We start from the raw sequence: 24,938 nt of genomic DNA on the forward strand, positions 1-24,938 counted from the left end.
GCCCGCCGTCCCTTCCTCCGCCTTTGCACAATCCCACTGCAGCGACTTCCCAGTCTTAATTGGAGCCTCTGGGCATTATTGTATTATTATTATTTAATAAACAACCACATAAAACACTGACATTTAAATAAAAGTAAAGAAAGGAAAGCTCTGACTCCTAGTCTGTTTTGTTTTCCTGTTGGCTTGGGTGGAAGCAGGAGCAGGTTTTCTCTACAATAACCATGCTCACAAAACACAAGCTTACATTTAATATTATAGGGAAGAGAGCTTACTGTGGATGAGCAGGCCAGACCTACTGCAGCTGTCAATTCCTGTTGCAACATAAGGTGTAAAATAGAGAGTAATAAACTGAACATTCCCGAATAAAAGGCACTGCTTTTCTTTCCTGGGCTACAATTTGCAAGGGTTTAGCCCCATTTTCTGCATTGTGACCCCCAGCATGTCCTTTTGAGTGGTTATCTGAAACTGACAGCCACAGGGATGCTATTAAAAATAATAAATAGAAAAGATAGTTTTATTTTTCCATTTGATTGTTTGAGGCATTCCAGTGTGAGAGTTATCATGACAAAAGAAAATGTGGTATCCTTGAAGTGAACGCAGAGGAGCACAACTGGTTCAATAAGGTTTTGAAAGAAAAACAAAGAGCTAAAAGCCAGATCTGACTCCTTTAGAAACAAGTCTAAAATGAGACAGGATTCAAAAGTGCTTAAAATACTTTGGTGGCAAGCAACAAAGAAACGTCTGTTACTAGAATTGATTGAATTAAGGAAAGGGAGAGAAAATCTTGAGAACTTTTAAAAAGTGGTTTTAATGTGTGGGGAGTATAAGGACAAAAATTCTCCCGGTCCACAGCTAGAGCCCTGAATCAGCGTAGCTCCTTTTCTTGAAGAAAGTGAAAACTAGACAAGGGGGAGTACGAACACCCTCGTTATCCTTTTTCATTGTGGATCAAAGAGGAGGAATTCAAAGGGCTGCCAGGTCTCCACTTTCCTGCAGTGAGTCTAGAGTGTGGGCTCCGTTTATTTCCCTCGCATTAGGCAATGCTTCTCTATTACTCTAAATGATCCAGTCCTGAAATGGACTTCTTGTGAGATCTGAATTCTATTTACTGGTTTGTGTTTTTCAAGTACTCAGTAGGAATGAAACATTCCAGCTATTTATAAAAATTATGTATATATGTGCTTTAATTCTAGGGAGTTCACCCCTCATTCTTCCCACCATTTCATTACACATTTGCTTTCCTGTATTATATATTAAAAGCTTCATGCAGTGGCTCACTTGCATTTACATATAAGGACTGTAATAATTCTGTGATGTTGCTTGGAAATTCTGTATGAACATGTTGTATAGAGTCAATGTGGGCATGACAAATGCATTTTAGATTTTTTGTAGATAAACACAGACAGTGAATGCAAATATGAGTGAATTTGTGTGCAAGTTTTAATATCTAAGCAGAGCTAATAAGTGCATGACACCTGTAACCACAACTGCCAGTGCAAACAGGGAAACTAGTTTTAAGGCATTTGCACTGTCTTAAAAGTACTGGGCTTTGAAATATTTCAGCTGTAATGGTTGTGAAGTGTTCATCCTCCAGCAGGTATTTAAGTGTATGGACTGTGTTATTAGGAGTACTGAGTTTATTAGCATCTGATATGTGAAAGTCCTTGTGAAAACAAGTACCAGAATGGTGAGGGCTGCCTTATGAAGCAATCTGTGGCTTTTAAAGACATTATGGAAATGTTACTGCAAAATGGATTAAAAAGTGCTGGTTGATGATCTTAGGGAGATGGTGTTAGGCGTGGAGATTTTTTTCGACAGCAAAATAGGAACTTATTGGAAGGGTTCTGTATTTCCATGAGTGGCTGTATAGTCAGTCATAGCCCTGGTCTAGAAGCAAGGAGCTTGCTCAGGAGAGGCACTGCAGGGACATATAATGTAAGGAGGAAAAGTAATGTGTTTGAATATGGGGTGTAGTAATTCCCTAGAGGGTGATGGAGTGACTGCTTTTTGTGAGAATACTGAGGCAAAATATATTAAATTGTTACCAACGTTGTAGAAAAGTATGTTCTGTAAAGCTTTCTAGTGCATTTTATCAAAATCATTTTATCAAGGCCAGGTTGGATGGGGTCTAGTGGAGTCGGAACTAGATGATCTTTAAGGTGACTTCTGACCCAAACCATTCTATGATTCTATGAAAGAGTTCATGTCACAAAAAGGAGATACATGCAAGTCTAAGACTTTAATCGACAAAAAGGCAAAATGAACCTCTTTCACCTCTTTCTTTATTCATGAATACGAATCTTTGCTTGTTTCTGTATTTGGTAGAGGTAAAGTTGTCCTTAATTGGCCTGCAAAATATTTCCTAGAGATGTAGCTCATGTTTAACATGTGAAGGAAATTGTTTTGAATTCACTGGAAGTCCACCAGCTCTTTCTAAATAAAACCATGTTAGTGTAGATGTTGAAGTGCTACAACAAAAATTATGTTTCTCAGAGAAAGGAAATTAAATTGTCTTTGTATTTGCATTTCTTTAGAGCTCAGTCACAGCGATTTATTGATGGAAAATGAGAAGGAGACAGTCTTCAAAATGGCCAGTCAACTGAAGAAGCCAGCCTGGGAACATCTGTATCTTCCCATTTGAAAACCTCACCTGTTGCTTGCTCCTACAGAGTACCTGGAAACACTGGTAAAAAACAAATTACAGTAGTGCCATTGTATTTTAGCAACTCTTTTTTCTGTATAGCATTAGAATGATGTCAGAGGTTGATGACAATATATTAAGTTGTTCCAGTGAGAACAAATAATTTGGGGGCAAAAATCAGTGAGGACCCTGTCAGACACTGAACAATGTTTTTGGTTTTCATGTACTGATTCATCAGTGTTTATAGGCCTCCAACATGTAAATCACCCTGAGGTAATCTGGAAGGGAAGGATATGAATAAGCCAATTAAATTGGCAAAGAGCCTAAGGAACACCCTGTTTAGGGATAAAATCACGCCTTTCCTAGTGCCAGTAGTTTTGGAGGAAAAAATAGACTTAAAATCCTTACAGAGTTAAATTTCTTTGTAGAGAGAACCAATTTAGAAGACTTCGGTCTTCTTCTCTTGCATGTGTGAGCTTGGGTAACTGAGATAAGGCAGTAAGTGATGTGTTTTCTGCAAGTAACTTTAATTTTGATGACACAGAAGGATGTTATCCAGGTTGCAGAGGGTGTAGGAACTAGTTGCCTCATTTATGGTAATTATTTCGTATTCAGTTTTATGATATGAGCATTCAAAGGACTGAATTGCCCTTTATCTTTCCAAGTACCACCTCTTTTCTTTCTTTTTTTTTCCCAAAGGGGGGTACAATTTTCTATCAGGAAGCTTCTCCACCCAGCTTAGCAGTTACTAGCATACATGAAGGTGCTCTATATCTAAATAATAACAAAATCAACTACTCTTTTTTTGCCATCTGCCAGGTCTGTGCCTTCAGAGGTGTGATGTAACACGAAAAGAGGCAGAGGTGAAGAGAAGTTTTCACTGAAAGTTGTACAGAGGGAAAAGTATTTCCATTCTCAGTTTACTTCCTTACAGTATAAATGGATTCTCTTTGAGTTTTCAAGAGGCTTGCTGCTTGCTGGAAGACTGGGTCTGTTTTGCTGTTATTCCACTCAGGTCTTTGAACTCACACCCAATTCCAGTCAGGAAAATAGATCTCTCTCTAGAAGAGACATATCATGTGTGTGCCTTCACTGGAGGAAAGCCCCAGGCAGAACTCAGATGTGACACCAGTCACTTTACGTGGGAGTGGATCATTATGACCTCTCCAAGTGCCAGAGAAGCTGTAATTGGCATTTGTACATTATTCAGCGCCAGAGAATTTAACTGTAAACAGGAATCCATAGGAAATCAGGAGTCACCAGTTATATTGCTCATAGAGCTACTCATTTAAGAGCAGCTTTTGGACATTTTTCAGATGCCATTAAGAGTGGGGGAGAGGTAACCTCCCCTTTTTTTCTTCCATCATCTTCCATCTTCTTTGTAAGTCTAGAGTCATGTTCATGGTTGAAGGGAAGTAACTTCCTGAAAACAAAAACAGGCAGAAAGCAACAGAGACATGAGATCACTGGAGACACCACTATCAGTCCTCTGAATGCCTTGGAATTGACAGCATCAGGAGATCCTAGATATAAATGCCCTGATGGACAAAAGACCCAGATAAACATAGCTGTTAAGATGATTTCAGTGCCTCTCACCTAACCCCAGCCTGATAGCTCAGCATCTAGCTCATACCAGTCTTGACAGCCCTATGGAGACAAAGAGACGCCTTCCAGGAACAATCTGTACCAGCCCAAAGTAGGAATAAAAGGGATATGATGTACTCTCTTTGTCTGTCTGTCTGCATTGTATGCTAAGGAGGGCTAGATGACCATCTGAATTTTTTAGACAGCAGGTGATCAGTGACATGATTCCCAAGTTTACTGTTCAGCTCTTGCCATATGTTGCTGGCAGCAGATCAAACTCCTGTTACTAGATGAGGACGAGAAATTTTGCACCACAGGTTTAATTCAAGGATCCCTTTTGTTTTGAACTGGAACTAGAGATTCACTCATCTTCTTGGAGGTGTCTCTGGCTCTTATTCACTTTCAAGCATTCAGGAACTACTCAGAGCAGTGGAAAGAAACAGAAATAGCTGCTCTCACTTCTCTTGTTGGTGTATGTGCCCTGAAGAAACAGGAAGCAAAGTAAGGTTAAGCTGGGTTTAAAGGAACAAGATAATGTTTGGTAGAGGAAGGGAAAAATGCATAAGCTGGCCATGTCTCTAACTTACATAAACTGTTGCCAGGTCCTCAGGAAAACAAGGGATTAGGGAAATAGTCTAAATCTATGCTGCATGAAACACAGAGCACATGACACAAGCCTGAGCCCCTTTGTCTCAATAGACAGTGCTCTAGAATTGGTGTGACCTTACTTCTGCCCTTGTTAGTCTGAAATATGTAGCACAGCTTTAGGACGTGGTTCATCATTTATCAAGGGAAAATACAGTTCTGGATGGGAACGTGGAGGTGAAAAGTGTTCTGCACACCACGTTCACTTTCATGTTGTAACTTGCTGCTTGGAAAAAAACAGAACGTTTTGTCTTCTTGTAACACTGGTGAACAACTCCTTATCATAACCTTGTAAGAGGCTTCAAGTACATTCATGAATAGGAAGATGATTAGGATGACACATCAAGGTTTTCTGAATACTTTTTTCTATTCATATGCATCCTCATATTTTTTTTAGTTTTCTTTCCAGAGCAAGGTGTTTCTAATCTCTGGTGTGATTGGTAGATAACATCCTTTCACTCTTGGTGGCCCAGTTTGCTGTGAAACTCAAGCTGAGCAGTAGGAAAGTGAGTTTACGTGAGGGACTGTCAGACCTAAAGCAGCTAATTTAACTGGAAGGCCCTGCAATGACCTTTGCAAAGGAGGCCACTATTGCTCTGAGCAGTTACTGTGACAAAACCCAAGGATAAAACCCCACTTAGCCTGACTAAAATGTTTGGTGGGAAAGAACTTACATGGGAGATTTAAAGGATCTAATTTGTAGGGTAGAAAGAGGAAGATATCTATGTAGCTGGGGAACAATTGAAAGTGTTACTCTGAACACATCCATAAATCATCATGCCAGGTAGGGTATTTTCCCTTCCTTCAAGTATTTCCCAGGCTGGGAGTTTGCTTTGGCCACAGCTGCTTCTCTTCAACAGTCCATTAGAGTCCTGAGACTGGTTTTGAGCCAGCTGTGTAGGAAGGCTGTAATACTTCTCTCAGCTTGCAGCTGAAGAGTCAAGTGTGTAGCCTGGTGTGCCTTTTTTGAGGAGAGGACTCACATTAATTACCCTACATCTAAAGAAATCTAATTTCAGAGCACAAGGACACAGAGGAAAAAAGGAAGCCTGATTTTTCCAAGGTTCAAATGATCATATTAGTGCAGAGATTTGTGTCACAGGGAATGCCTCTGGGCCTTCTTGCCACCAGGGTTGTTAACAGAGGGCAGGAAATCAACTGAGACCAATGACTTCAGTGACAGCTGCCAGGGGAGTAGAGGTGGTATCTTTGGCATTAGGCTGAGGGGGCTACAACTGGTGGTGCAATGGCTGAAAAGTTTATCCTGTGTCTCGTTGCTTCTAGGGGTGTAAGTCAGTGCTGACCATACGGACCAACAGGACAAGTTTCACCACACTTGCAAAGTTAAAAACTCTGGTGGTTCCCTCTTCTCTAAAGTGTTTTGCAAAGCCACGTTTGGGATATAAATGGTATGGACATGTCCAGTTCAGTGAGGTAGAGTTAGTACGGGGGGTAGGTTGAATTTATATTGTAATCTTACTTTCTTGATTTGACAGAGCAGAGAGAGAAATCCCAGAAGCCATGTATTTTGAGATTTACTCCAAGTCAGTTACAGAGAGTGAATTAAAAAAGTAGATAAGCTTTTTGAGATCGCCACTCTGGCATCATACACTCATGATGTATGGCCCCTCCTGTCTGCTTTTTCAACTCAGCCCGCTGTTCCTACCCCTGTAACTCTGCAGCCCCAAGGACCCAGTAAACACTTGCTCCTTGCTGTCTGGTGCCCTCTGGTGCTGCAAGTACCTGTCTAGGCTACGTCCCATTGCACCCGTGCGCAGCTGTGGGAGCCAGCCTGTACACCAATGGGGATCCAGGCTTTTCCCCACTGCAGTCTGGAAGTGGCAAGGGCACTCTATTATGCCTTGGGGCAAGAAGGATAGGCCTGGGAAATAGGAAAAAGCTTCTCTATCCCTATGTCTGTCCTTGAAGGAGGAGAGTGGGAAGTGTACAGGATCCCCCTGTACACTTGGATTGGTCCCCTTCCAAGCATATCCCCCTTGCTTTACTCCCTTTCCCTTGCTTTAGCCTCTAACTTCTATCATCCATACTCTTTTATTACTGTTACCTTCACATAGTTGCCTGGTCTCACTGCTGTATCTTCCTCCTCCAAGGTACAGCTTCTCTTCCGCCTGGCTACTCCCATCACACACTGATCCCGCTCCAGACACCTCATACTGCAGTGCCCATGCCTCAGTAATGATTGGAGTTTACACATGCTCAGTTTTATTGTTCAGAAAACAGGATTACAGTATCTTTGCTGTCATTCTTCTTCCCTTTAATTAATCAATGCTAATTGATTGATTGATTGGTTGATTGATGGTGGCTCTTTGGTTAAACAGTCTCCCAAGCCCAAGCAACAGCCACACGCCTATCCTTTCCACATATTTACCTGGAGCATCCATAATGTATTAATCTCCAGAAATTTCTTAGGGCCTTTTCTAAATTAGTTTGTACAAATTGGCAGGGCTCATTTTGCTGTACTTACAGAAAACTGATAACAGAAACAGACAGCAACAACAGGCTCACTCACAGGTTGTTCTCTTGATTTGGTCCAAGTAGTTTTTAGTTTGTCAGGGAATGAGTGGATCACTCAATGACTGCAACTACACACTGGTAGCAGGTTCTTGCCTGCAAGCCTGCTTCCCCATACCTGATGCTTGTGCCCTGTTCAGTTTAGTTCTCCCTTCTTGAGATGGTCAAATGCTGTTCCTGATGATGTTGTCACAGTCAGTGACACAGTCAGTCAGTAGCTGTATGGAAAGACCAAGCTTCAGGACGTTTTCAATCTGATTAGCTAAAACATCATTAGCATGGGCTTTCCTGGCAGATTCATGACCTGAGGGCTGTCTGCCTGACAAATTTCAGTTGTCTGCCACAAGGAGCACTTATAGGTGGAAATCCATAACGTTTTTTTCTGTTGTTTTTGTTTGCTTCTGTCTTTCTTGGTTTCTTTATTTTTGACAAATATCTGTTGGAAACAGCTAAAGTGATTAAACACAAAATAAGATATCTGCCCCAAACTCAACCAAACCAAATCATCAAACCCAACCAGCAGACAATGAGCTGTTGGCAGGACTAAGCTTGAAACTTGTGAGCTGGAAGTGATAAAGGGTTGGCAGAGATGTGAGAAACAGAAAATGGGACCTTATAAAGAGAAGTTGGGCAACCTTCAAAAAAGTGGTGCTACCAGTCCTGTCAATGAATACTTAGATATGGCCCTTGCAGATTGCAGGTCTTTGATGCAATGCTTACTGGTGAGTCATTTGGAAGATCACTAATTGAAGGATAGAGACTGGCCTGCTGCGGCCTGCAGCCATTATAAGCTGTGCATTTTTTAAGAGGTGTTTGTTGCAATACCCTCTATTTTCTGCAAATGGGGTGTGGCTCTCCCATTCCTGGTAAAGTGACTGGTGCAGCTTTTGGTTGGGAAAATATGGGTGCTGTTGCATGACAAGCTGGACTTCCCCTGAGAGGGAAGTCAACTTCTTCCTCTCCAGTACAGCATCTGGGGTGTGATAATTCCCAAAACCACAATGGAATCGCACAGGAATCTGGCAGCTTTACCCAGTTTGTAGTTATATGGATCTGCCTTATAAAAACATCTGAATCACACATTTCTCACTACCTATCTACATGCATAAACACAACCCCATCCTGTTCTTAGGATCTGAGCCTTATATTCTCAGACTATGCCTCCGTTTCCTTTTTTCATCAGAGGTCTTGTGACTCTCACTCCTTACGTAATTATTTGGGCTTTAGTGAAAACAGCTGTGTTTCAGCCTGCAATCAAAAGTGACACTGTCACTCTTTGTTCATGTTAAATACAGGCACACAAAGTTTATTTGGCTCTGATGCATTAGAGAACTCATTCTTCATGCAGGATGGGAGGGACACCACACTGAGCCTCGTGGATGACAGAGCAGAGATAAACAGCCATCCTGCAGCTGGTTCCATAAGACAACCCCTACACCTCCTTGACTTCTTTTCACACTTCCACCACTCTGCTTTTCTAGGCCACTCACTTTGCCGGTTGAAGATTGCCCAGTCAACTCTGCTGGAAGCCTGGGATCATGGAGAAGGTGACAGACTGCAGCACTGTGCTGCAAGTATGGGAAGCATGGAATTAGTTTTGTGGAGGCTGCAAGAAGGGAGCAGTCTGGTGAGTATTCACAGACACTGCATCCAGTCTGGTAGGGAGAAGCTAAAATGTACTTTCCATGTTTGTGGTAACATGGAGGTTGCTGTGCAAAGCCAAGCTGATTAAGTCTGGTATCCCACTTCAGACAATAATGAACACTGGCTGCCAGAGGAGATGCAAGAAATGCTGTAGTAAAACAAAGATTTTTCCATGCAGCATGGACATTTCTTGTCATCCTACAATATCTAGGTCACTAGTTAATCATGTCAACAACTAGTCACCATCATGAGTTGGGAAGGGTGAAGGCTTTACGCTGAACTGTTCCAGTCAATGCCCTACATGATTCCTCTCACTTAGCTGAAACAATAATGAGCAAAGAATGATACCCTCCTCATCCTGTTCCTTCTGAAATAGGTGATGAACCCCATATTATTAGCAAAGGTGTAGCTTCAAACCTGTCATTATCTCACACAGAGCACAGTAAATATCGTGACTAAGCATTAACAGTGTGTCAACAATGATCATCTGTAAGTCTCATTGGCATGCTTGATGTGAACTGAACCAGGTTGTCAACTGCCTTCTTCAATGAGAGTGCAGCAACTACTCTGAATAACCATCTTCCAACTACTCTGAATAACCATCTTCTATCACTGCATACTACAGGTAAAAAATGCAGGTGAACAATATTTTACACACACAGATATGTAACTGATTATATTACAAAAAAATGCAATAACATGTAGTTTGTTTTACACTTTTAGGAATTTGAATGAAGAAATCTCATTACCCAGAACCAGCATGCATCTAGCTTAGTGAATACAGTAAAAAATGTGTTCTTCAAATCACTAATCCAGAAGCATTTCAGAAAGAGAGTTCAGCAGCACAAGAAAGATGTCTTATTCCTAGAAATCTCCACTCTCAACTACTGTCCTGTATCGTTCAGTGATTCAGTAGCATGGCAGTTATAACTGAGCACACACATACCTCTGCTAGTAAACAGGAAGAAGCTGTGCAGCAGCACCAAGATGGCTTTGGGCTCTGTGCGTACCAAGGTGGGTGGTCACACCTGATCAGGGCTGTGACATTGCTGTGAGATTTGGGTAAGGTGGTCAGGGTTGCAGAGGGAAAATCTGAATTACCTGTAACTGTGTTGTGATAAGAAAGGAGGATGGTAAGCTGGGGGGGCACCTAACAAGGCAAAAAGGAGAGAAAACAATGCTTTATTTCTATTTCTTTAACTAGTAATTTGCTTATTTTGTCCTTTAGATTGAGTACTTTGTGCAAGAGAGAGTAATGACTGCAGCATTGAAACAGTGTGTTTACACTATGGTTAGTGTACTATTACAGACATTGTGTGATATGATTGGAAAGAGCATGGGCTATCAACAGGTAGCCAGAAGCCTGGGGGGAGTTTCTTAAGATTTGTGTGCTCCCATGTTCATCTCCTCAAATCCAACCCAGCCTGCTTTGGGGGAAAAAAGCCCCACCAACCTGTGACTGTGCTCCATTTATAAAAAAATAGTTAAATCAGGACAAAAATATAAGACCCATGTAGTTCCTGAAGATAGGAATTACTCACAGGATGTTGCTAGGGCATCAGATAAAAATTTTAGCAAATGGATGTAATATTTTTATCACAAGTCTGTGTTTAGGAACCATTGGAGCTGCTTGTATTTTCAAAAGTGTGTAATCATGGACAACTTCAGCTGCTCTCTTGCTCTCTTCTTCATGCTTTTATTTTGTGAATGAAATAGAGCTCAGTTGTTCAGGGCTTGTGCAAGTTTTTCTACTTCCCTGAATTGATAATGATACAATCATAGACTATCCTGCATGGGAAAGGGACCCACAAGGACCATCAAATGGAATATCTGATTAGGGAGGGACCTACAAGGATCACTGAAATCTAATTCCTGTCTCTGCACAGGATCACCCCAAAATCACACCATGTGCCTGAGTGTTGTCAAAATGCTTCCTGAACTCTGTCATACCTGGTGCTGTGATCAATTCCCCAGGGAGCCTGTTCCAGTGCCCAGCCACAGTCTGGGTGAAGAACCTTTCCCTGATATGCAACCTAAACCTCCCCTGACTCAACTTCCACAGGCCATTCCTTCTGGTCCTGTCACTGGTCACCACAGAGAAGAATATCCATAAGAGACCATAAGATGAATCAGCTACTTTTCCTGTCCTTTATTTGAAGTTCTTTAAAATTATCAAATCTCTGCATAGGCACAAGCTATCAAAATGTAAATAAATTAAAATGAACATTTTCTGTTAAATGCCTTTCCGCTCCCACCTCCTGGTTGGAGCTTCCTTCCTATCAGTCAGATCCCTACACCAGTCAGTGTGTGGACACATACTTCCTGCCTCCTAATGGCTCCCTGGGGGGAGAAAAATCTGTCCAAATAGTCCTAAACAGAGATTATGTCTTCACTGATTAAACTTTTTGAGGTAGTTATGTGTCCAACTGGGTTTATGACTGCAAATGATTAGTTTCAAGCATAGTCCCAAGGGCAAAAAAGGCTTCACCTGCCAAATTTGGTTAGTTTTGCCAGCTGAAATGTTTGTTGATGACTTGAATGTGTAATAGGTCTTGTTGATGAGCTATCTTCTCAAACTTCTCAGTTATATTTGTCTTATTGCCAACTTCTATTGAGGGCTTTTGGAGGGAGGAGAGGACATCGAATGCAGAAGAGCATCTCCATTAGTTAGGTCATTTTCTTTTTCCCAGCACGTGGATCTAAAATGGCCCTGCTGCCTTGTTGCTGTTGTTTGATTGCATGGATCAGAATTTAGTTAGCATTCATGTTCTGGCCCTAAATATTTGAAGTCTAGAGCTATTCTGGAGAATAATTCTATTTCATAATAGCCTTGCTGTCATGAGTATGTCTTGATCATCCCTATTTCAGCCAGAGTCTGAGCTTTCAGTCCATGTCTGAGCTATTCTTGGTAGTAAATGGTTTCTGGCAATCAGTGCATGGAGATTTTTGAAATAACATCATTTGTAGCAGAGAAACATTAGGAAAGATTTGAGCCCATCAGGGATCTGATAGCAAGATAGTATTGTCCTGATTCTTCCAATTTGTAATGTGGGGAGATCCAGCTGTTTGACAGCCCCAAGTCACAGTGAACCCTTGGGCAAAATAACTGATTTTCCAGTGTGCTCATGGTGATCAGTGCTCTGGACCAGACAGCCCAGGATGTGGCATTTCTCCCTGTCTGCTTTGTAGGCATGTGAGCTTCAGGGAGCTCCTTCCCTACTGCTGGAAGAATCAACTTTATGTTCACTAAGTTCAAAAGAGGAACTTGGCCTCTAGACAGATGTTCTGATATGTGGGGTCTGTCTGGGTGTATGTGGTATGACAGCTGAGCAAAGGCTGTCACTTATGGGCCTGTGTTTGGAAAAGACTCGTAGGAGTGCTACCAACAAGCAGCTCTTGGGGCCAGCCATGTCTGTGTGGTGTTCTTGGGTGTACATCCACTCTCTCTTGAGCAACTGAGTGAGTGCCCAGAAAGTCAGATGGATGCTGTGCCCCACACATCACTTCCTGAGCATTGCCCTGTCTAATCCACAGCTGCTGTGGACTTTCAGTATAATGTCGCTTTGTCGGAATAAGCAGCAACAGCATCTAAAGAAGCAATAGATTTTGAGCCAACTGGAGCAATCATTCTTTGATCCCTGGCAAAGCCCAGGGGCTTGATTATTATCCAGTGGAAGGAGCTGAGATAAATGAGTTTTCAGGAGTAGGCAACTCAAAAGAGGTCAGGCTGGAGGAGGATTAGAGTGAAGGGTGGGAGGGTGCGCCCAGCTCCCAGGATAATGAGGTCAGTCATGAGCAAGCCACAGGGTCCTCTCAGAGCCCAGTGCTTTACAGGGCTCACATGCATTTCTACGAGCAGGCAGGAATGTTTCTTTCCATAGACCTCTGTCACCTCCTTGGAAGCTGATCAAACACATTTTAATAAAAACCACCATTTGACTCCTGATGTTTTTATACTGATTAAGAACATTGACTTGGCTGACTGAACAAGGGAACTCATTGTAGCTCATTCACTTTATGTCGGAAAAGCTTTGATCCGACTGAGTGGGAGTTTAAGGTACTCTATAAAATGAATTTTGTGATAAGCTTTTAAACTGAATTTGAACCTTGCACAGGCTCCAGAGACAAGGAATAAACAGCTCCATTTATATTCTCTAAAGATACACACCAAGATGTCCCTTTAACCTTTAGTTATATTGCATCGGGGGTCAAACTGTTTCTTAAACTATTTGAAATTATTTGTCCAGATTAGCTGTCCATCCTGAAGATGGAGAGCTTTCAGGGTGATTCCCAAGAGCCCTGAAGCCAACTATAATGAATGAGCTTGGTGCTTTACTTGAAGAAAAAAAAAGCTGAATGAGTTATGGAGCTTCTAAATAGCCCCAGTTCATTCACACAGAGTTGAAGATGATGTGCTTATCTTTAAATAGTATTGTTAGAATAGCTTATTTCAAGGGCATTCCTGTCTGACATTCCCCTCCTCATTACTTATCAGCCTCTTTAGTTATATATGGAGGTTTAGGAGACACTGGTATCTGACAGAAACCCTGGGGAACATGTAGGATTCATCTCCCATTTCTTCTAAAGCTGGTGACCAAATTTGCAGTGGATCAAGTGGAAGCAAGCTCAGGTGGTCATCCTGTGAAATCCTCTGGTCTAATCCATCTGGGGAGGCTGTAAATGCACAGAAGACAGTCTGAGGAGTCTGCTAACTGGTCAAGTAATTATTTACCACCAGTGGTGCATTCAGCACAGATCCCAGCACAGCCATTATGGAGAGTCCAAGGCTGATGCAAACCCCAGGAACAAAGGAATTGCACATTGCAGCAGCAACGCAGTCTTTGCCCAGAACAGATTTTGTTTAGAAGGTGAGATTGTGATCTGTATGAACAGATGTTTGAATACTGTATCAGAGGATTTACCCTACTGATACATAAGTCTCATAACAAGAGGACACTTCTGTTTTCATTTTTTTCAGAGTGGAGGGTGGAAATGAAAAATCTGTGATCTGGCTCTGTAATGTCCTGCATAACTGTGGGCAAGTCACTCCAGCTGCCATTCTGCTCCTGAAGTCTCTCCACATCTACTCCAAGAGATAACTGCTGAGACCCAGCAGCACCCTGAGCTTCTGCAGTCATTCCTCCCTCCCATCTTCAAAACAAATGCACTCCATTTATCATAATAAAAGAAATATTTTCTTTTAAACCTAGATGACATTTTGTACCCTTCATATGTGCATATGCCTCTTCAACCCTAATACCCAGCTCCAGATAAGTATAGAGGCCTCAGTGGTATCAAAGTTACATTAAGTTTCATGAAATTGGGAGAATTAATTCAAATGTCACTTCTGCTGAGAGAGAAATTTTACCTGATGTCCAAGAGGAAAAGGGATGGAGGGACAGAGAAAAAGACATAAGAAACAAGGCTTCATTTTCTCATTCTGTTGCACATAATCATTTTATTTTGGGTCTTCTGTTAGCTTTCTCATGACTCATCATTCCCTGAACCTTACTTGTGATTTGAAGTGTAAATTAGTATATTAGTAATCAAATATTGCTCCAGTGAGCCCTCAGTTGATCTCTGCTTTGTATCTGGAAAGGGCTAATGCTCACCTGGTGCTGACTCTCCACCCATGACAGGGGTAGAATTTAAGTAGCAGGGAACTGGACATGCAAAGGGAACAAGTCTGTTAGGAGCTGGAGAAGGCCCATTCATTGACCATTTTCACTATATGCTAAGGGAACACAATAATACATGTCTAAATTGGAGACAAATTGCAAAAACTCATTTGTGAGCTGGAGTGCCATTCATTGGAGTAAATATCTTTTGCCTCCCCTGCCTTTGTCCGTATAGAAACAACTATGGAAAAATACAACACAAACCATCAGCTTCTGCTATCCTTCTGGGGGCATTATTAACTTCTTCACATGCTCCCATTCAGGAATCATAGACTTCTGAACACTCAGTTTTGAACTGACTAGCTTTACCCTCAGCCTGCTCCATTCATCACACATTATTTTATTCATCTGCCCTAAAATAACAAGGTTTAATTGGCAATCTGGTTCTGATTTACTAATATCTCCTTGTGCATGGAAGGAGACCTCAAATTCTGTGTACTCATTCTCAATCAACGTCAGCTTGGTATTAACTCAGTGTTATTACATTATTGATTTTATTCATCCCAGGAGCTACATCAATTTATCATGGAATTTACACTTCTTTAACAACCAACACAAATCAAGACCATTTGTTAGGCTTGCACTGTGGAGTAGTAGGTTTTTGGAATCTGATCCTCATTTTCCTTTACATTTGTTTAGATTTCCAGTTAATCTGAATTCCTATCTTGCCCCTTTGAACTCCCAAACAACTGTAAATACTTTTGATAAATTTCCATGCTAAAAACTGTATTGCAACACAGTTCTAAAAAAAAAAAAGGAAAGCCAACTGCAAAATACCCAGTGCTTTATGATGTATTGATGTAAACTGGTTCGGGGAAATAAACAGTCAGCTGCTTTAGGTTACACAGTGGCCAATGTAAACAATAAAATCTGTTTGTAACCTCAATCATGCATTTGGTTGTGCTACACAATATAACCATTTGCAGTTTTAACTCATGTCTTGAAGGTGTGTAGTGAATTTAAAATGTCCTTTCCCATTGCATTTTACTGTCTGATTTATTTGAAACAGATGATGAGATTCTGGGAAAATTAATTGCCTGCTTCTGCATTTGTTCAGTTTTCTTCTCTGGCTGGACTCTGTGATGGCTGGAGAGATACTGAAAGGATGATGTCAGAAGAATGGGAAATGAAAGCTGAAGGGAATTTTAGCAGATGCTTTGAACTGTTGATTTAAAAAAAATAGAGTTAATGACTACATCAGCTGAAATGCTGATTTTGTATTTGGATGAAAGAATATGGGACACCAGAGAAGTCACAGCACTGACTGGTGTTAACAGAGGTACTTTTTAGAGGGCTAAAGCACCTCTGCTATCTTCCTCCACATCACAGGAAAACCCACTACTGGCTGGAGTGTGAGGGACAATTGTAAACTTTGCTAGGCCATATAGTAATTTTATCACTCTGCTGTATATTCATCCTGCTCTTGCATCTGTTATCTAAGTATAGGAAAACTGAAACTTTCAGGACATACTGTTACTTTGTAGTAGGTGGACAAAGATGAGACTTTAATTAAAATTAAAAGACCAGTTTAGCTGCATTTACTTTAAAGCACATGAGTAATCTAGAAGAGGGAGGATTGCAAAATCTGTGTGTTCATGGCATTGCCAACCTTCAGTGTTGCCTAACACTGTTGGGATTACATCATCAGAACAAACTTTCATCATGGTTTGCTTATGTCACGCTATTTTGAGCTCAGCAGGGAAGTGATGCTTTCATGGAAATTTGTCCCTTCCTGAGTATTTCAAACACTGTCAGAAACTCCATTCTATATTACTACAGCTTGGCACAAAGTGTCTAGGAGAGAGAAGGCCACTCCACTCAAAAATATCAGATAAAAACTTTAGGAGCTAGAGGATTCATGCACACTTTCTCTTTGAAGTCACCAAAGCAGCAATTTCTTGGCCTTGTTGGTCAGAAGAATTTCAGGAACATGTGTTACCAGTAGTTTCCACATCAATATCGTGGTTTGGGTCTCAGCATTTCACACAGTGGAGGAAGGTGAATACCTGAATACCTGAGTGCTTGTGAGGTTTGAAACAGAGACATGCAAGAAAAGGGAAGAGAAGACCAAGAACTTCTTTTGGATTGCCTTGGTAGACAAATCAGGGGTTTATGTTTTTTCTATGCCTATAGCACCGCCAGCTTGCACCTGTGCCAGAAACCTTTATGCGCTGGCTGTTTGCCTAGTGGCAGCTGAGATGCTCAAAGGGCTGTAGCAAGATGTTCATCTTTTCTCGGGCTGAGCAGTGGAGCAGGAACTCTCCTCCAGGCTAGACCTGGGGTTAGCAAAACACCACAGAAGGCACAAACCAGAGCAGCTCTGCGGTACTGGGGGCAGCAGGAGGAAGCAGAGCAACTGTGCAAGGCATGATATGCTCTTTTCACAGTGCTCTGTGAAAGGGCATGACATGCTCCTGCCATAATGCTCTCTGCCAGCCAGGGGCTGAGTGACAGGCTGTTGTGCAGCTGTTGCAAAGGCTCTTCCATAGAGACTGGCCAATGCATGGAATTTGACAAGAGTTGAGATGGTTACCCCAGCTGCTGCTTCAAGAGGTGTAGAGAGGTTGTAATTTACCCCAGTTTCTTTGTCACCATCCAGGTGCACACATAAGCAGGCTCTGGCCTTTGTCATCTTCTCAGATCAAGCCACAGGAAGCCCTAAGCTCTTTTATAAACCCAGGCTGCAATTCCACAGGTGCAGGGTGAGAGCAGGCACGCTCTCAGATTAGCTATTGGATTAGCCACTGACCTTATGCTGTCTTTTCAGGCTCCTGGGAGGATGTGATGCAGCACAGAGGCAGAGCAGCATGAGCGGTCAGTGCCTCATCCAGCACCCAGCAGCTTGTACAAGGTTCACCCAGCAACGATTTTAAACAAGCCTGAGTAGCCAGAGTTGATTAATCAAAGCTTTGCAACATGTGGCATTTGGCTTTAGGTAACCTAGTGCTGGTTTCAGTGTGTTGCTGGATCACAGCTCTGGCCTGTGGCTTAGCCAGGGTGTTTGGATGGCTTGGTAGTGGTGCTTGGCTGTGCTGTGGAGGTTTTGGCATGTTCACCTTTGCAGCCAGTGCTACAGCAGCATGTAGGCTCCAACTGCTTTAGCTACAAATCACTGAGCCCCCTGGGTCAAGCCCTTGGGCTCTGCAGGGGGCTGTGACCTGCAGCAGCTGCACTGTACCACTTTGAACACTGAAATATCTTCACTTGTTGTTCAGACTCCCTTGTTCTCCTCTTGCTGGCTCTGCACAGCTTAGTGCTGTCTCGGGAGTCTGTCTCAGCAAAGGTCACCCAAGTCATGTTTCCACTCACAGGGAACTTTTCTCACCCTACACGGTAACCATGGTGATTTGTTTTCTTTTAAATTCCTTTCCTTTAAGTTCAATGCTATCTTTAGATGTCATCCTGTTTTGACAAATGTCCATGTAGTTCCTGATACTATCAGGGAACTGTGGCATGACAAGGACTGGCTTAAGTTACAGCTGCATAACTCTGTCAGGAATGAATGATGCAGCCCATTCCCTTTTTGGAAACACTCCCATTTTCAGTGATTCTTGCTCTGACACAGCATCCGGCAGCCAGTCATGGCCTTGCTTGCCCAGGTTTTGATCTTTCCTGCTGTTATTATACAAAATCTGGTAAACATGAAATCTAAAGACTTTTGTTGTCTTATTATTCAGAGAGAACTTCACATTTGCTGTACTGAAGAAAAGAGAACATTTTTTTATTGTTTCTTACAACATTTTGTATTTAGCCACTGATGCTCTGTATATAGTCACCTGTCTCTCTGTAGATGTGTGTTTATCAGAGCTAACCAACACGGTGCATTTGCTCATTTAAATGCCACAATTTTCCTGATGGTTTTCTCAGCAACATGGAAGTGAGCAGGAGACACACCAATTCTAAGTCTTCCTGTCTTACATTCCTCAGTTCTTGCTTGCGTGAGGCTGTCTTGAGGACCTGTGCAGATGTCCCCCTGGAGAGATGCAGATGCTCCCCAGAGCAGCAAAGGGACAGCAAGACTGTGAGCCTCTCCTCTTGCATCTCTGGCTTTTTAAGCACCCTGAGTTTAAGGACGCCCAGAAGTCTGACTATTCAAGTTCATACTTCAGAGTAATCAAAATATTATTGGAAATCTGATATAAATTATAGACCGTACAGTCTGACATCACCTTCGGCTAAATCACAAGATGACACTTCCATCCTATAATGGACTGTATAAACCTCAGCTAAAATAGGGAACTAAATTATCCCATCATTACTCAACTGATATAATGCCAGTGTGCATTCAGAGGCACAGAGGTGATCTTTGGCATTGCATATGAACTTTATGTTTCTTTAATTAACTGTGTCATACTTCATGTTGCCAAGAAGCTGTAATGAACCTTCCATCCTTCCATCGACCGAACATCAGAAAGTTGCAGTGATCATACTGTCAAGAGACAGACTAGGTCTTGATTTAAGAACTACTCTAAATACCACAAAACAAAATCCCTTTTAATAGTTCAATATTACATCCTCAAAATGCTTATGCTGTAATGAGTTCCTTAGTGTAAATAGCTGGGACCAAAATCAGTGTTATAGCTGGATCAAACCTAGCTTTACAAACAGTGTTTTGAATCCAAATAGCTAAGAGCCCTGGATGTTGTACAGCTGGTTGTAGGTAAGAGGTGCAAACTATCATTAAGTTTGGTCAGTTGTGTTTACTTATGAAAAAATACTTGGCTTTGCTTAAGACACAGTGAGGGTTCAGGATGTGTCAGGCTTCCTCTCCAAGGATTGCATGCATCCTTGGAGGCAGCTTTTCTTCTGTCTGGCAATGTTTGGTACATGCCTGGCTCCAGCTCCAGCCCCCAGCCCTCCTCCTGCCTGTGTTTTGCTGCCTCTCACTCAGCCCCAGGAGCCCTGCTGCTCTCTGCCTGTGTATCTCCTGATGCTGGCTTGATGTTAGGCCTGGCTCAGGGTCCCAGCCTGGCCTTAAGCCCCTAGACACCTGTGGAGGCACTTGCCCGCAATTCACCAAGTAGTGCTGAGGCAGCCCAGGCTGGCATGCCTCCATGCCCCATTCCCTGCTTACATTTCAGAATGTAAGCCTGACATGTAGCCTGCATTCCAGGAGACAAGTACTTCTGGTCTGCCCTCAGGTACTGGGCATTAAGCAGAGGTGATTTGCTGGCAGTGCAGCTGAGGGCTCCAAAAGTGGTGGCTGTGATGTAGCTATCAACAATTATCTCCTTCAGAATAAGATGAAGTTGCTGAATCCTCACCATGTTTTGACCCAGGTGGCTTCGTGGACTGAGAAGCTTGATTTTTTTTGTCACCCTGGGCCATTGCAGCTGTCTAGACTGTTCCATTTTCTGATCTGAATCCAACAGATCTGCTTCCATGTCTTGCCTCCCTGTTCCTTCCCCTTCTGCTGCCTGTACTCGAGGTGAGGTGCAGGGTTCAGCACACTGCATGTTGCCTTTGTAGGAAGTCTGAACCAGAAATTCCTTTGCCACCCTTGTTCCTGGCAGCTCATTCCCAGGGCAAACCTCCAGGCTGATGCCGCAGGGACAACCATTACCAGCCAAGGGCATGGAAAGGGACTCTCATCCTCCTGGAAAATGCGTAGGCAACTCCACCCTTGGCCCATCTACTCTGCCCAGAATTTAGAGCAGCTTCAGGTGTTTGCTTTTGTTTTGGGTTTAAATATCTGCTTAGCTATCTCTCAGATCTATCTCAGATGCAGGGGTGTGGTGAGGCTGCATAATTTAACCCAGTCTGTGACATCGCACAGATGGATAGCCTGTCTCCAGCGGGCTCCTTCATTTGGGTTGGTTTAATATCTGTCCATTTGATGCCCTCATTGACACTCATTTTTTAGCTAAGGAGGAGTAGTCTTAAGTTAGCTGGTAATTGAGACAAAGGAAATAAACCCTCCCAGAAACAGATAAAGCTCCTGCCAAAGCAAGCCAGTCTTTCAGAACACCCCTTCAGTTGTCTTCCCAGGAGGAAGGATGTTCTGTGTGGCAGAGTTCCTACCCAAACTTTCATGGCATACACTGCCCTTGTCACTCCCTGTCCCCAGGGTCCTGCAAAAGCCATCAGCCAGGCACAGTGCCTGCCGTGCCAGTCACCTCCTTCACATGTCAGTGGAGATGCTCAGGCACTGAACTTGAGGAGCCTCATCCCCACCCCACTGGAAGAATGAAAGCCTCCCGCTTTCACAGGGTTAGGTTTCAGCCTAACCAGCACTCTCCAGTTGAACAGCTACAGGCCAAGCACACCCACAGGATCCACACCATATATGTCTAGCAATATGCTCCAATTTCAAAGTATTTGCATATAATCGTATCAATGAGGGTTTTCCCACTAAACTCTTGTTCTGACATGATGAGGAATGTTTAAAACAGCAAAATGGAAGACACTAGGGAGATATGAATACCTGAACAAAGAGGGCAACCTTTTCTCTCCTGCTGGCCCCATTACCATGGGTGTTGGCTTCCAGAATTGTCCCACAGTGGTCCTAAGGAGCATGTGTGACAAGTATGGGCAGCAGCATTCTGGTCCTCATGCTTCTTCTTTCTCACTGTACATTGTGATGTGCTGAATGTCAGGCACCAGCCCATCACATTCGCATGGAGCTTGCATTCAAATCGCTGACCAAGGTATTTTTTTAATCCAGGACCAGGTGGATCTCCAGACCTCCATAAAGGGGGATCCCATTTGAAGGAGTTGCTTGCTGCCAGGGATTTACAAGGTGCAAGAAGAGTGATGTGTTGTCTGTTAGGGGCAGAAGGCAAGAGGATAATTACAGTGTTGTCATTTTTGATAGCATAGGGCAACATGCCACTAAAAGTGTGCGTTTAGTCTTCAAAGAGATGGTATTTCCTTGACACTCTCTTTTATGCTCTGTCTTTTAATTCTCTGTGAGATAGATAAGTGCTATTACCCATTTCTCTTGGGCTGAAATCACAGAGGATGAGAAAAGTGAGAAGCTGAGCTTTAGGGTCTAACCATCCGCCTTCAGTATTGGACTCCTCCTTGGTAAAAGGGAAGAAGATGAGATGGGTGCCCTTTCTCAAGTGCAGCCAACCTCACCAAGACAATGGCATGATATCCTCATAGGCAAACTTGAGAAGTGGAGATTAGATGAATGGATGGTGAGGTGGATTAAGACCCGGCTGAACAGCAGATCCCAGAGGATTATGAAGTGTGAATACAATTCAGGGGCCAGCTGCACAGGATACTGACTAATGCATTTTTTTCCCTCCAGACACAGCCCTGTCCAAGATGGGTTAAACAGAGACCACCCGCCATACAGACTGTACCTCCATGATATAATTTTTTTTTTCCCCAGAAGCTCTTGATTTGAGATGTATTTCAACTAGTGACCTTGACTGGAAGAGTACCAGATCCCATGCTGTGTGTGTATCTTGGGGATACCCTGTCTCATTAATAAGTACCTTCATTTCAGAGTATTGTCTATTTATTTTGGAAGTTTTACCTCCTCTTGTTGGAAAAACAGAGATGAATTGGGATAAATACAGGCAGGAAATGGTTTCCATGGCAACACTAAGACTACATAAGAACAATCTCATTATTCACTTTTATTCCTTAGATACACTTTTAAAAGAAGTTTGAGTTACATTAAAAGACATGTCCTGTTCACGGCACAGCACCCAAGTCAGCAGAAAGAATCAGCTCTGATTTCACTTTCAGTGACATGGGAAATAAGTTCCTTTAAAAAAAACAGGCGAAAGGTCTTAGTTTCCAGGGAATGAAAACTCAGTCAAAAGAGGAGTTCATTCAGATTCAGTGCTGGTCAAAAAAAAAAGCTGCTTTATGCAACATTCAGCTTTGCTGAAGTGCAACTCACACTAACAGACTTCCAGCATATCCTGCTCGGAGTCTTTGGTTTTGGTGAAGCCTTGGGTCAGATTGATTGTAAGCAAAATCCAGTCTAGTTGTGTGACAGTACTGGGAAGGAAATCCATAAAACTCTTTCTGAGAGCTTATTAGTGGAGACATCAAAGCTTGGTGCAATGTGATTTCTACTCCTATCACGTTGCACTGCTATGTTCCCCCCATCCCTCACGATTTGCTTGCCCTTTCTGCCTGCCTCCCCACATGCTGCAAGGTGAAGGAGAGACATCTCAGCAACTTGGATGATCTTGCCATCCATCTGGAATGGTGTGTCCAGCCTCAGAAACCAGGGGAGAGCTCACCAGGCACAGTCCCCTCACCCAAGTTGGTCTACAATCTGTTGGAAAGGTCCTGAGGAAAAGCTGTCTGGGAAGCATGTTTCAGGCTTGGCCCCAGCAGATTTCTACCTCCATAGGAAGCAAGATCTTCCATTTCTCATCATGACAGGGATCAGATGGGCCAGCAAAGGTCACAGCATACCGTGACCTGGTGTTCAACCTCCTTCCTTGTCTCATGTCTTTTCTGGGATCACTGCTTTCCAAACAACAAACACATACTGTATCTAAGATCTATTTTCTTGGTTCTCATCTGCCTAAGCATCATTAGATTGTTCTTCAATAATGCTGGGGGTTAATCTGTAAGTACAGGTACACATCATTATCTACAAGCTGTTTTTTTACTGAATGTATTATTGGTGCCATGGAAGAAGGACCCACTGCTGATGACATGTGGAGACGATGACAGGGAACGCTTGTGGTCACAGGAGGATCAGTGGTTTAGCTGGGTGTAGGCAAACCACATGTGCTTCAATGTGTGTCTCACATGAAGTCACAGATCTAGGAACAGAAGAGGCAGAACACAAGAAGGTCTCCAGGTCCTGTCTGGTTCATTGGAAAGAATCTGGTCTCATTAGACCCCTGAGAACAAGACTGGTCACTGCTTACCATTGCCTGGATGAGGACATATACTTGATGGCCGAATGCTTTTTGTTCTAGGTGAATGGAAAAACTGGGTGGAAGCTGAAAGTAAGGAAACTCAGGCAAAAATAAGATGCACTTTTTAATTGTAAGTATAATAGTAATTGGACTTTAATGACTTCAAACAAGGTTGAAGTGTTTTTTCCCTCCTAAGAAACTTAACATTTGTGGTGGTTTTCTTAAAGATAGATGTCTTCAGAAGGCCCACTGAACAAGGTTATGAGGGAGATCAGGAAAGATAATCACAGTGGTACCTTTCTGGTGCTAGAGCCTGCTGCATGAAGAGCAGAGCAGTGGAGAAGGTAGTCCAATATCATGGCCAGTCTGGTAGGCTCAGTCTTGGAAGGACTCATGGGAAGAAAGGGGAATATACAGTACATCCACATCCTTTAAGGGCTCTAATATTTGCAGATACACATCTTCCTGTTCTTCGGGCCTCCTTGGAGACCTCCCAAGAGGGAGAGTCTCTTGTTCTACCAGTCCCAGTTTATTTGGTCTGGTCATGAATTTATCTCCATTGCTGCCTTGTATTCGTGGAAGGGTTTCATAGTCTCTTCTGAGCCGGATTAATAACCTTCCTCTGAAGTAGCTCAGTGTGGCCCAGCTGATGGTGCGTACAGACAGCACACTGTGGCAGGCGGTGCTGGAGGAGCTTTGAAGAGGATGATGGTGTGAGGGACTGAAGTGTTAGGAGTTGATGACTCGAACAACGGGCAGTTGCAAAAGCAGCAGGGTGCTTTGCTGAGGCCAGGTTTGCACACCCCAGCCGAGGGGAAGAAGAGATTTTTTTGTGTGTGTGGTGGCAAAAGCTCTGATCTGCATCAGAACAGCCCAGGTGGGGAGAGGGTGCGCTCCCGCCGCCAGAGGATGACCAAGATGAACCGACCTTTGTTTAGCAACGAGCTGGGTTTTGAGCCAGATGAAGGGGAAGGCCGATAAGAAACACATCCTGCAGAGGTGGGATAATGCTTTTTATCATGACAATGTCCTCTCTTACACAAGCAGTTCAGGTGTAAATCTGCCCTGCCGGGAAGTATAGAGACATTCACATTCCCATGGGCCTGAGGGTTTTCATCCCTTCTGATGGGGCACAACTGGCTGAACTATGCTGGCCTGAGAAACAGCAGTCAGGTCTTGGGGGGACTCGTGAACCATCAAAGACGCCCGAGGCGCCCCCAGGCTCACTTCTGGCGGGCTCTTGGGAGAGGACTGGTCACTATCCAGTGTTTCAACGCAGTGTAAAACTCCTCCCTCCAGGGGAGGTACATGGCCGTTCCTATCTGAAGCTGAGCTTTAATTAACCCCTTGAACTTAACGTTCTGTGGGCTTCCC

The 24,938-nt window shown here is 43.0% G+C and overlaps 1 long non-coding RNA gene across 1 annotated transcript in view; it reads left to right on the forward strand.

Annotated features, from left to right (window-relative positions):
• LOC115947875 overlaps positions 1-9,012 on the forward strand; it is a 9,377-nt gene extending 365 nt beyond the window's left edge. The window contains exons 2-3 of the long non-coding RNA XR_004081734.1: positions 2,535-2,686; positions 8,884-9,012. This is a non-coding gene — a long non-coding RNA (uncharacterized LOC115947875). The remainder of the gene's footprint in view (positions 1-2,534; positions 2,687-8,883) is intronic.
• Positions 9,013-24,938: the final 15,926 nt, after the last annotated feature.

Source organism: Geospiza fortis, unplaced genomic scaffold (assembly GCF_000277835.1).
Source record: "Geospiza fortis unplaced genomic scaffold, GeoFor_1.0 scaffold190, whole genome shotgun sequence".
NCBI classification, from domain to species: Eukaryota; Metazoa; Chordata; class Aves; order Passeriformes; family Thraupidae; genus Geospiza; species Geospiza fortis.